We start from the raw sequence: 12,685 nt of genomic DNA on the forward strand, positions 1-12,685 counted from the left end.
GTTTTAGGGTTAAATCTCTTAACAAAGTGGTTTTAACAGACCTTTGTAAATCTCATAGAAAACTACTCACTTAGCTATGGTGTAAAATCTTTTAATCAAGGTAGACCTAATATTTTGGTAAGACTTTAATAGGGCACACCCCTCATAGGGTATATCATCATAAGCGATCAAATATTGTATCCTTAACAGGCACACATTATTGTTGCAGTAGTGAAGATCTTTGTGGGTGTTATTCCCACTGTAGTTTTTCCTTTAGTTCAGAGCATTTATGCATTACCATATCTGGTATTATGTGTTGAGTTATTACTTATGCGTTATTTATGTAACTAGATGTTAGATATGATATTACATTGCAGAGAATGTTTGATTTGGTATAAGGTTAATGTTTTAAAAGGGTCTATGAAGGAGATATCAAATATGGTTAATGTTTGAAGTGTTAAAATTTTATAGATCCTGATTCACACCCAACCCACCCCCTCCCCCCCCCCCCCCCTGAGTGTATTACTTTCCATATTTCCAATAGTGTTGAAATCAAAGAAATACAACACTAAAAGAAAATCACTTCCAAACCAAATACCAAGTGTCAAAAGAATAATGACCTAAAAAATAAAAATTGTCATTAATAAATATCCATCACTCACAATAATTAAGATCCAACAATGAGCATCAACTCACAATAAATACATCCAACAAGTACACCACCAGAGGCAAATATAAAACAATGAAGGAGATTCAGGCTACATAGTAGGGAGTGTCATCACATTGTCAAACTACTTGAGTTACCTTGGATTGGTCTCTCACTAGACCTCATTCTCTCAAGCATTGAGTTACCTTGGATTGGTCACTTTGGACCACGAACCCTCAACATGACACATATGGAACTAGAATACTCTCTCATGAAAATGAGAAAAACTACTCATACCTCTCTCTAGGTATCATCCCATTCTCATTCTTAGCCTATACAAGCACTCAAGGCATGGGCAATGCAATATCTCTAACTTATCATTTTAATGTGTGTCTAAATATTTCAATTACTATATTATCACTTATTACACAACTTACAATGAGTTTCCTTGACAACCACTTTGGGCCCCTTCCCCCATTGCAAGCCACTCCCACAAAAATGCACCCAAACAACCTTGCTAAAGTTTCACAAATCATAATTTTGTCCCATACCACAATAGCCATAATGATCGAATTCAATTCCATAATAGGCAACCTAGAAATAATGTAGTTCTCAAAATCCAAGATAACATAGATGCTCATTAAAGATAAAACCCATAAACATAAGTTCCAATTTGAATCATAAAATACGTTATGGCATCCAGTCAAACCATTATCATAAAAGAAATTACAAAAAACTTTTGGTGCACATCCTAGTTCGGCCAACTATACAAGTCACATAAAACCATTATGAAATAAATATCACAAAGCTTTAAAAAAATAAGAAACACATAGTTTTCAGCCATATGATTTAATGCCATCATTTCCTATGTTTAGTTTGAGCCATAAGGATGTATTTAGCAATAAATGAAGAACATACATGTTTACATAAATTGTTAAGCTAATATGCTTATTTAAATGAATAAGTGTTTAAATGTCAAATCTCTTTGTGCATATAAAATGTCATGCAATATTATAATGTTATTAATTTACATAATCTTAAATCATAAATAACTTATAATGTTAGATTAATTATTATTATTATCAATTTTATTTTTGAAAATATTAATTTGATTTCAATTTAAGGCTAATATTAATATTTACTTTTCTTTAATTCATAATGCAACTACAAATAACTCAAACTTGAAATTATAATTAAATTAAATTATTTATAATATCTCTCGTAATAGTAACTAGCAATCGTAAGGTTTTATGCTTGCAACGATGAGCCGATAGGTGTTTACTTTAAGTAAAATGAAATAAAATTTTGTAATAAATCAAATAAATCATATTTATTTATTTAATTTATCATATTCTAATAAGTTATCATCTAAAAAATATTCTCATAAAAATATATTATGAAAAAGTAATAAGAAAATAATAATACAAATAACACATATAAAGTGGAGCAAAATATATAAATTAAAATAATTATAAAAACTAAAAACTAAACTAAGGGAAGTCTCGATGCTTCAACTCTATGAACATCACCTAGATCCGATGATTGCTAAGTGTTCTATTTATTATCACAAGAGATGGATTCTTGTAAATCACTACTCATTGAACACGAGTCAATGAGTTTGACTCAGAAACTACATTGTTAAATCTGATAACAATATCACAATTTAACTTGTTGTGGAAAAATATCTCCTACTTATTAATTTAAAGTCTATTAGCTTAAATATATGAATAAAATTGTTAATAAAAAATAAACTAATTTAAAATCTACCAACTTAAATATATGAAAAAAATCATTTAAAAACAATCTCTATAATTTTTTTATGTGAAAAATTAATAAGAGAAATATTTAAAATATAAATTTAAAACTAATAACTTCCACAAATATCATATCATATTTGCTAAACTAAAAATTAGTGTTTAAATGAAAAACTATACTAATTAATAAAAATAAATTAAAACAATTTAAAAACTAAAACTTCAATCATACAAATATCCTAATCGCTAATCCTATTCGCTAAACTCATAATTAATATTTAAAGTGAAAACTGAACTAATTAAAATAAATTAAAAACTAGAACTTAAAAAAATTATTATAAAAACTAAAACTAAACTAATTTAAAGTCTATTGACTTAAATATATGAATACAATAATTATTTTAAAAAATCTCCAAAAATAAATATAAAAAATTATATGAGAAATATTTTAAAAATATAGTAAAAAAATAGGAACTCCTCCCACAAATATCCTATTGGCTAAACTAAAGATTAATATTTGAAGTAAAAAAAAAACTAAACTAATTAAAATAATTTAAAAACTAAAACTTCAATCAATTTAAAAAATTTAAATCAAATAAAAAGAAAGAAAAAATGAGTTAAAAGTGGAGACAACAACTAATTAATTTTCTAAATAAATAGAAAAAAAATAAGAGTTCAAATTATAGATAAATTAATTCATAAATTAAATACAAGAATTAAAAATGGATATAAGTAAATAAATAAGAAAAAACAAGAGTTAAAGTGTAGATAATAGTTAATTTAATTAAATAAATATGAAAAAAAAAGAGAGTTAAAGTTGGAGTGAGACAAAACTGTAATTTTACGGGAACAACTTTCTAGCCAAAAAAGTAATTTTACAGGAACAAAGTTCCTACATATACCTTATTGCCTAAAATATTCACAACTAGATGATTATATAGTGAACTCCACCATAATTTCTCTTAGAATATAACAAAATGATAAAATATATTTATTAACTTGCCACTTACATTAATAAGTATATGATCACTTATATGCAACTAATAGTTTAATTTGACTTAAGAAAGCATTAATGCTAACGTCCACTTTACAAATAAATGAGTAATATTTTTTAATTTTCAAAATTAATAAATAATGTTTTATTCAACGTTTGAATTTTTTTTTAAATTGATAAATAATAATCAAAAATATTTTTTTAATAAATACGAAAATTAAATTATATATTAAAAATAATAATAAGCATGCAATTATTATTTTTACATGTTTATGATCTTTTAAAACATGCAAGGATAATATACTTAGATTTCTATCTTGAATGTATCTATTTTTAAAAAAGATTTTCAACCAATAATTATATTTAAATGTGAGGAATATATACATTTTATTTAATAAATCTTTACAGATGTTTTTGTTGAAGTTTTCAAATATTTTTTTTCAAACCCTAGCTGATAATAATCATTTTTCTCTAAAATTTAATGTTGAATTTTCATAAGTTACTCAGATCTAAGTTTTTTAAGCAGTATAATTGTACGATTTATATTTAACAACGGTTTTCAAACAACAGATGAACCAAATTCTATTTCCTAATTGAAAATTGGATTTGTTCTACATATTTCATTTCATAAATTCCAACAAATAAATTTCAGCAATACGATAGACACAACGTAGACAAATATTCTAAAATAATTTCTACAAGGGAGTGCTCAAACCCTACATCAATATGACAACTGACATTTTGGACAATCTTGTGAATACATGCAATCCAAATACTATTAAGCTTTCAATAAATCTTCAACTTCAACTCCCAAATTGCTCTCCCAAAACTTGTATGTCAAAATATGAACTACATACCCTCTAATAAAGAGTCATAACCCTAACTAGGGTTTCTATTCCCTAATTTTCTAAAAGTCATTTGCTTCATTAAAATATAAATATTTTAATTGTTTGATTCTTACATGCATACTGAAAGATCTTTTTAATTTTTAAAATATATTCTTTTTATTTTCCTTTTAATCAAATAATATTTAATATTTTTAATATAATAAGATTAATTCAAAGGACATAATTAAATTATTTACCAAGTAAATCACATAGCCAAAATCATATTAAGGCAACATAAGCACGACCAACCAAAGCCAAAATCAAACAACACATGCAAAGATAAACTCATGGGTTTAAAAATGTTATGTAGTCAAATACATGTCCTCCTTCTTGGAACAAGTAATTAGGCTAAGGTTGGGATTAAACTTGAACATTATCTCTTCATTCTTACCATTGAATTATTATGATAGGGCATGCTCATCCTAGCAATTCAGGGAAGTCTATGCTCAGTACTTGCAAACTTGTATAAAAGATGAGCATGTACATGTGCATATATATCTAAGCTAGATAAGCAATTGTGGGGAGTGGTACATAGTATAAATCTTGACTAGCAAGTGACTATACCTCCCTCCCCTAACCACATCAGAAAAAAATATAAAACAAACACGCATACCATACACATGCGAGTATGGGGTAAGTACCATAAAAATTCATGAATACAAATAACACCACATTGTTATCATCATGACGATACAATAATCATCATTTAAAGACATACATATGGTATCATTAATAAAAATAATTACATTTACATATAGAAGTATCTGCATTCAAATATTACTTAAGTGCTAACATGTTCGCAAGAGACTCAAATAGAGCTTGACAGAGAATACATAATGATAGCAAAAAGGGGTGGGTATTACATAAGGTGGTTTACAACTCATATTTGGTTCCTATTTTTTCTATCCTCCTACAAGTTCCTTTGATTTTCAACGTTCATTCCTAAACATGGGTTTGACTAAGGCAACCCCCTTTAGTTAACCTTCTTCTCCAATTTTTTGTGTGCATGAATATGTTATAGATTCACCGAATGGGAATTAGGAAGATCAAACATAGTTAGAGAGGCTTAGAAAAATTAACATTTTATGAGAAGTGACTAAAGTAAATTAACACGAGTGGTTAAAGAGTTACCCAATGAGTTTATTTTATATTATATGGACATAACATAACACAAGAAACTAAATTATGAACATACAATTACAAGTGTACAAAGGTAGTACTTTGATGAGTACATGAGCTTAAGAGGCATGTATAGTAAAAATATATCCTATTAGTGTTATGTAAACTACAATTCACTTATTATGAACAATGATTAAAACAAATAAGTAACGTAGCTAAAATGTTGAAACATGTCTGGTTCTAAGGATAAATATATAAGTATTCTAATAGTCACAATAGAACTTTTATTATTATTCTTGATACATGAACATCTTGTGTTCTTTTGCAATCTTGCATCAACCAAAAATATTTCTTATTTATTGTTACACTCTATTGTTCATGGAATAGCCTTTGTTGTTCATGTTAGCTCTTTTCACATAGTTGGTTACTTGATGAGGATCTATTGTGGATTACTCTCTTGTGTTTGCAATACTTCACTTTATCTCATCCAAGATTTATCCTTTCTCTTTGTTGGTAGCATGTTCATTTCCTAGCATATTGAGTAACGTGTGGTTATTTTCTTTTGTGAGGTTTTTGTGATATCAGGGCTTTCTGTGGCCTTAGGGATCTCTTCTTGGATCTCATGTGGACCTATCTTTGATCCCATGGATGTTAATTTTCTTAATTGTGTGGTCATTGATTTCCCCTTTGGGATAGAACCTATAATTAGTATAATTGTATCTATTAGGCCAACTTGTGGTCCTCATGGCTATATATTAGAGATTTATGACTAGAGTAGTGACAATGAAGCATTGATCAAGTAAGTAGAAGATAGACAATGTGAATTTGGGTATGTAAACTTGAGCTTCTAAGCTTGTTGATTGTAATTTCAATGTACATGGATGAAAATGGGTAGGCTTTATCATGGAACATGTAAACAAGATTTTCTTAGTATATATGTATTAGATTCTATATAAATTGGTGTTTCTTTCATATTTGTGTTGGCTTCTGTGTGTAATTCCAACAAGGTTGGTTGGTGAGTGTTCCTTGGGTTCATTCTACCCACCCTCCCTTGTGTCATGTGGTATCAGAGTGAAGGTTTTCTTCATTTTGGAGTTTGGTGATCATGGAGAACCTTGTTTGGATTAGTTGTAGGGTGGTAGACTAAGCTTCTAGCCTATAACTTGCAAAGAGTTATACTTCTTGTAGGAACTATTGTCAAAAAAATTGAGATAGAGGAATTATAGATAATGCTATTATGGACATGTTGGGACAGGTTGTAGCTAGACTTAAAGTTGTTGAGCCAATCTAGTGAAGAGGAGTACATCTTGATGATGTATTTGATAATGAAGGCAAGGGAAGGCCCCTAAACTTAGAAAATAACAAAAATCATAATTGATAGCAATGCCCTATGCAATTACAACCAAGCAACATGATAGAGTGACATAGGGCATCATAGTAACCAAAACCTTTCATGAAAAAAATTATCAAAAAAAACATAGAACTTGAACAAGCTAACTAATCTAAGTAGTAATAGAGTATAAATTATCCCAGATAAACATAAAGTTTAAACAATGGAGCTTATTGAGCAGTAATAGAACATAAACCTTAAACATAAGTTCCTAAAACCATTAAAATGGGGATAATTCGTAAAACTAGAGACAAAAATAAATAAGACCATAATACAACAAACTTATCAGGCCTTCTTGATGGTCTCCCACTTTTGTCAACTAGTTGAGATCCTCCATCTAATTAGTGATTTTACTCGTGCCTTGGTCATCCTTCTGGTTGTCCTTGTTGGATCCTCCTAGTTCTTTTCATCTTTCTTCTGCATATAATGAATCCAAGAACATTCCTTTCTAATAGTGTACAATACTTCCTTGATCAATCACCACATATCAACAATCTCACACTTGGGGACTAATTAGGATCCATATTAAACCTCCTCCCACTTGCAAACTAGTGTTGTAGCAATATTGCTACTGCATGAGGCTCTCACTAGATCAAATTACCTTGGGCTTAGTTGTTCCTTTATTCTATTCAATCTAGAAGATCAACTAAAGTTGAAGAGGAGTTCATCTTCTCCCTTATCACTACCTTTTTAAACATATCTACTAGAATATCATTTGTATGTATCTTGTCTAGCTTTAAATTTTTATCATCCAAAACTAATCGAATGAAATGGTATCACAACTATATGCATTTTGTATTTGAATGTAGATCAAAAACTTTAGCAACATGAATGACACTCTAGCTATCTTTAAACAAATAATTGTCCTTCTCTAAGTGTCCCACTTCTTCTATGAATAATTTAAGACATATCATCTCCTTGGCTGCGTTTGTAGTGGATAAAGCATACACCTTCTGTAATCGAGAAACACAACTTATTGTTCTCCCATAAATAGTAGATACATATCCTATAGCAGTCCACCTGGTATCAAGATCCCTTGCCAAATTTGAATCAACATAGCCTTGTAAATTAGTAGTAGAGCACCCAAGACGTAAATATTTACTAGATGTTCCTCTCAAATATCTAAGAATCCTATTAGCAACATTCTAATGCTCAATGTAAAGATGACTCATATACCTATTAATGATTATCATTACTTTTGAAATATCTGGCCTAGTACATACTATAGCATACATTAAACTTCCTATAGCTAAAGCATAAGGTGCCTTGGACATTTTATCCTCATCTTCTTGTGTCTTTGGACACATCTCCTTAGTCGATTTCAAGTGACCAAGAAAAGATCTACTAACAACTTTGGCATTCTCCATAGAGAAATGTTGCAACACCTTCTCAATATAATCAGCCTAAGATAGAGTCAATAGTGGGTAAAACATTTACCTTCTATAATTGAGAAACTCAACTTATTGTTCTCCCACAAATAGTAAATACATATCCTATAGTACTCCACCTAGTATCAAGATACCTTTCCAAATCTGAGTCAACATAGCCTTGTAAATTAGTCGTTGAGCACCCAAAATGTAAACATTTACTAGATGTTCCTCTTAAAATATCAAAGAATCATATTAACTACATTCCAATTCTCAATTGCAGGATGACTCATATACCTACTAATATATCTCATTACATGTGTAATACCTGGCCTAGTACATACTATAGCATACATCAAACTTCCTACAACTGAAGCATAAGGTACCTTGGATATTTTATCCTCGTTTGCTTGTGTCTTTGGACACATCTCCTTAGTCAATTTCAAGTGACCAAGCAAAGGTGTGCTTACACCTTTGGCATTCTTCATAGAGAAATTTTGCAACACCTTCTCAATTTAATCAGCCTAAGAAAGAGTCAATTTCCTATTTTTCTCATCTCTACAAATTTCCATACCAAGGATTTGTATTGTTGGCCCCAAATCCTTCATAGAAAATAAATGTGCTAACTATTATTTCAACCCCTTAATGTAATCCATGTTAGAGCTAGCTACATGCATATCATCAACATATAAACTAAGTATAATTTAGTTGTCTTCATTGAACCTATTAAAATATAAATAAGGGTATGAATGACACCTAGACTATCCATGCTCATGTATAAAACTATCAGACTTAAGATACCATTGTTGAGGTGCTTGCTTCAAGCCACATAAACTTTTCTTCAATCTGCACACTAAATTTTCCTTACCTTTGACCTTAATTCTTTGTGGTTGTTTTATATATATTTCTTCATCCAAATCACCATGAATACAAGTTTTTTAACATCAAGCTTCTCTAAATACAAATCTTTGGTAGCTAAAATACTTAAAATAATATGAATAGAAGTCATTTTAACAACTGCAAGTTTAGTGTGGAGCCTAATCAATCCCCAAGTGAGAGATTGTTGAAATGTGGTGATTGATCAAGGAAGTATTGTACACTTGTTAAGACAAAATAATTGGCATTTACATAAAATAACTGATTGATAATTGTATTAAATTCATTTAAATGGTCTGCAATAGATCCACCTTCTACCATCTTCATGTTAAATAAATGCCTCATGAGAAACACCTTCGTTGAAGTGGAAGGCTTTTTGTACAACTTTGCTAGGGTTTGCATCAACTCTTCTATCTTCTTTGCTTTCATAATATTAAATGCCACCAATTTTGCCAGGCACAAACAAATACTTCCAAGAGCCTTTCTATCTAGAATATCCCAATCCTCTTATGTCATGTTTGCATCTTTCTTGGACTTTCCTCCCAATGGCCATTATAGACCCTTCTGATAAAGATAGTCCTCCATTTGCATTTTCCATAACTGAAAGTTCTACCTGTTAAACTTCTCAACCTTTAGCTTACCCTATTTTGTCATTGCTTCCACTAAACCATGAGACCTTCCTATAGAGGATAACTAAAACAACCTCCCTCGGATACCACTTGTCAAGATTTAAAGAGACATAAATAATAATTACATACATATATAACTAATATTAGAAAATAATAAAGCACAAATAGTAGAACTCAAGACACAAAGATTTAATATGGTTCACCCAATCACTGGGCTACGTCCATCAAACAACAAGTCCAGTATTCTTATTATTCAATAATTACAACCTGATTATAATCTCCAATCCCTTACAACTCAATACTACTGCAAAAAGCTACTATAGCACCACATATAATGAAATCTCTAACCCTAAGCCATTTTATAGAAGCTTTTTGCCACTTACAAAATTATGACTAGATTATTTTGTCTAAAAAAATTAACCTAAAAACACTTGATGAGTCAACCTTGGGAAACGATTTACAAGTGTACAATACTTCCCTAATCATTCACCACATATCAACACCCAACTCATTCTCAGACCCCTATTTATCCACATCAATAATCTCTCCAACCATTCTTCTACATTTAGGGGTGGAACCCAGGCTTCAATATGTGGAGAAAATATCTTCCTTTTGGTTAGGATTTCTTTGAGGGACTCCTCAAGGGAGAGGTCTTGAGTATTCTTGGTGTTAGGGCTATTAGAACCTTTTTAATTTTTCCCTACAGAAGGGGGGTTTTCCTGTATGGGCTCAAAACTAATTTCCTCAATTTTTACTGAGAAGGTAGTTTCTTCATCATCTTTTCTAAAGTTCAAGCTTCTGCCAAACCCAGGGGAGTGAGAAAAAACATGTTGATAAAGCACAAAAATCATCCTCAGGTGGAGCAAAGAACTATCTTCACTTGTGTGATATCCCCATTTTAGTATATAATTTAAATAATAAATAAATATTATATATAAAGTAATATTAATAGTGATATTAAAATAATAATATTTTATAAAGTAATATTATATTATAATCATATAATGATATCATATATATCATATAATAATAATAATAATCTAATATAATTAAGATTAAGATATATTTTAATTTAGCAACGTGCTATATTAATAAAGTATTATAATCTAATAATAAATATAGTTGATATATTATTAAATTAATATATATTATAATTTAAATATAAATATAATATATTTTAATACAAACTAAGCTTATAAATATATAATTAATATAATTATATTATTATAAATATAATATAATTATTTTGAAGGGACGCGACTCTTACACTATAAAATTTATATATACATAATAGTAACATTGTTGCAAGGATCATTAGGAAGAAAAAATGGAAATATAAGTAATGTCCCTTCTTAGGATATTAGGATTTAAAAACCCAACTAATATTCTAAGAAGGGAAATTACTTATATTTCCATTTTTTCTTCCTGATGATCCTTGCAGCAATGTTACTATTATGTATATATAAACTGTTGGGTTTTTAAATCTTAATATCCTAAGAAGGGACATTACTTATATTTCCATTTTTTCTTCCTAATGATCCTTGCAGCAATGTTACTATTATGTATATATAAATTTAAATGTAAGAGTCGCGTCCCTTCAAAATAATTATATTATATTTATAATAATATAATTATATTAATTATATATTTATAAGCTTAGTTTGTATTAAAATATATTATATTTATATTTATATTATAATATATATTAATTTAATAATATATCAACTATATTTATTATTAGATTATAATACTTTATTAATATAGCACGTTGCTAAACTAAAATATATCTTAATCTTAATTATATTAGATTATTATTATTATATGATATATATGATATCATTATATGATTATAATATAATATTACTTTATAAAATATTATTATTTTAATATCACTATTAATATTACTTTATATATAATATTTATTTGTTATTTAAATTATATGCTAAAATGGGGATATCACAGTCCTCCCCCCTCGAATTTGCTTGTCCTCAAGCAATTGATTTGATCTTTATTAATTCATAGTCTAGATTCATTCTCTTTTTTGCATATGTGTTAGGCACTTGCAAGGAGACATGTTAGTATATAATAACATGTACAATAACTATGAATAAAGACACAAAGTAGAGACATTAATGCATGAAGACGTGATGCAAATAGGAGGTAGACATGAATGCATGAAGACACGAAGTAGAAATATTAATGCATGAAGACATGATGTAGACACATAGCATACATGTTATAATCTAGCTTACAAATTAAAATAAGAAAAAGGTAAGGAAAATGTTTTACCACTTTGATTGTGAATGTCGTGCTCCTTTCTCCTGTCTTGAAATAAAAAGTTAGAATGAAGATGCATATTTTCTAGTACTATAATAGGGTGTATAATTCCATAGTGGATGGTAGATTTACTTTAACTCTGAGTTTGGACACGCTCAACTTGGGGCTCCCTCAGACCTTAGTCCATATTGGGATTCATTTTGCCCCAATGCGACCGATTTACTCCTCCCCCTGTGCACACTCCCTACCGACTAGGAACATGTTTATTTTAATTATGGATGGAAGGTTTACTGTTGCTTAAGTTTGGACACACTCAGCTTGAGGCTCCCTCAGATTTTAAAATCCATATTGGGATTCTTTCGCCCCAACGTGACCGATTTACTCCTCCCCCTGTGCACACTTCCTACCCACTAAGTACATATTTTAGTTTCATTATGGATGGGAGGTTTACTACTGCTCAAATCTGGACACGCTCAGCTTGGGGCTCCCTCAGATCTTAAAATCTATATTGGGATTTTCTTGGCCCAATGTGACCGATTTACTCCTTCCCCTGTGCACACTCCCTATCCATTATGAACTGATACACAACGAGATTTTCTTCTAGTTCACTAATACTTTTATACTTTCAATTTATGCACAAAATAGATTAGACACATTTCACAATACATTATGTGCATATATCTATAATCATGATATACAATATGCCAAATTAATTTTTTTCTTTCAATCATAAACCAAATGATGCATAATAATTTTAAATCATTAAG

This window comes from Cupressus sempervirens, chromosome 6 (genome assembly GCF_028749045.1).
Source record: "Cupressus sempervirens isolate cs-2001-9-10 chromosome 6, ASM2874904v1, whole genome shotgun sequence".
NCBI classification, from domain to species: Eukaryota; Viridiplantae; Streptophyta; class Pinopsida; order Cupressales; family Cupressaceae; genus Cupressus; species Cupressus sempervirens.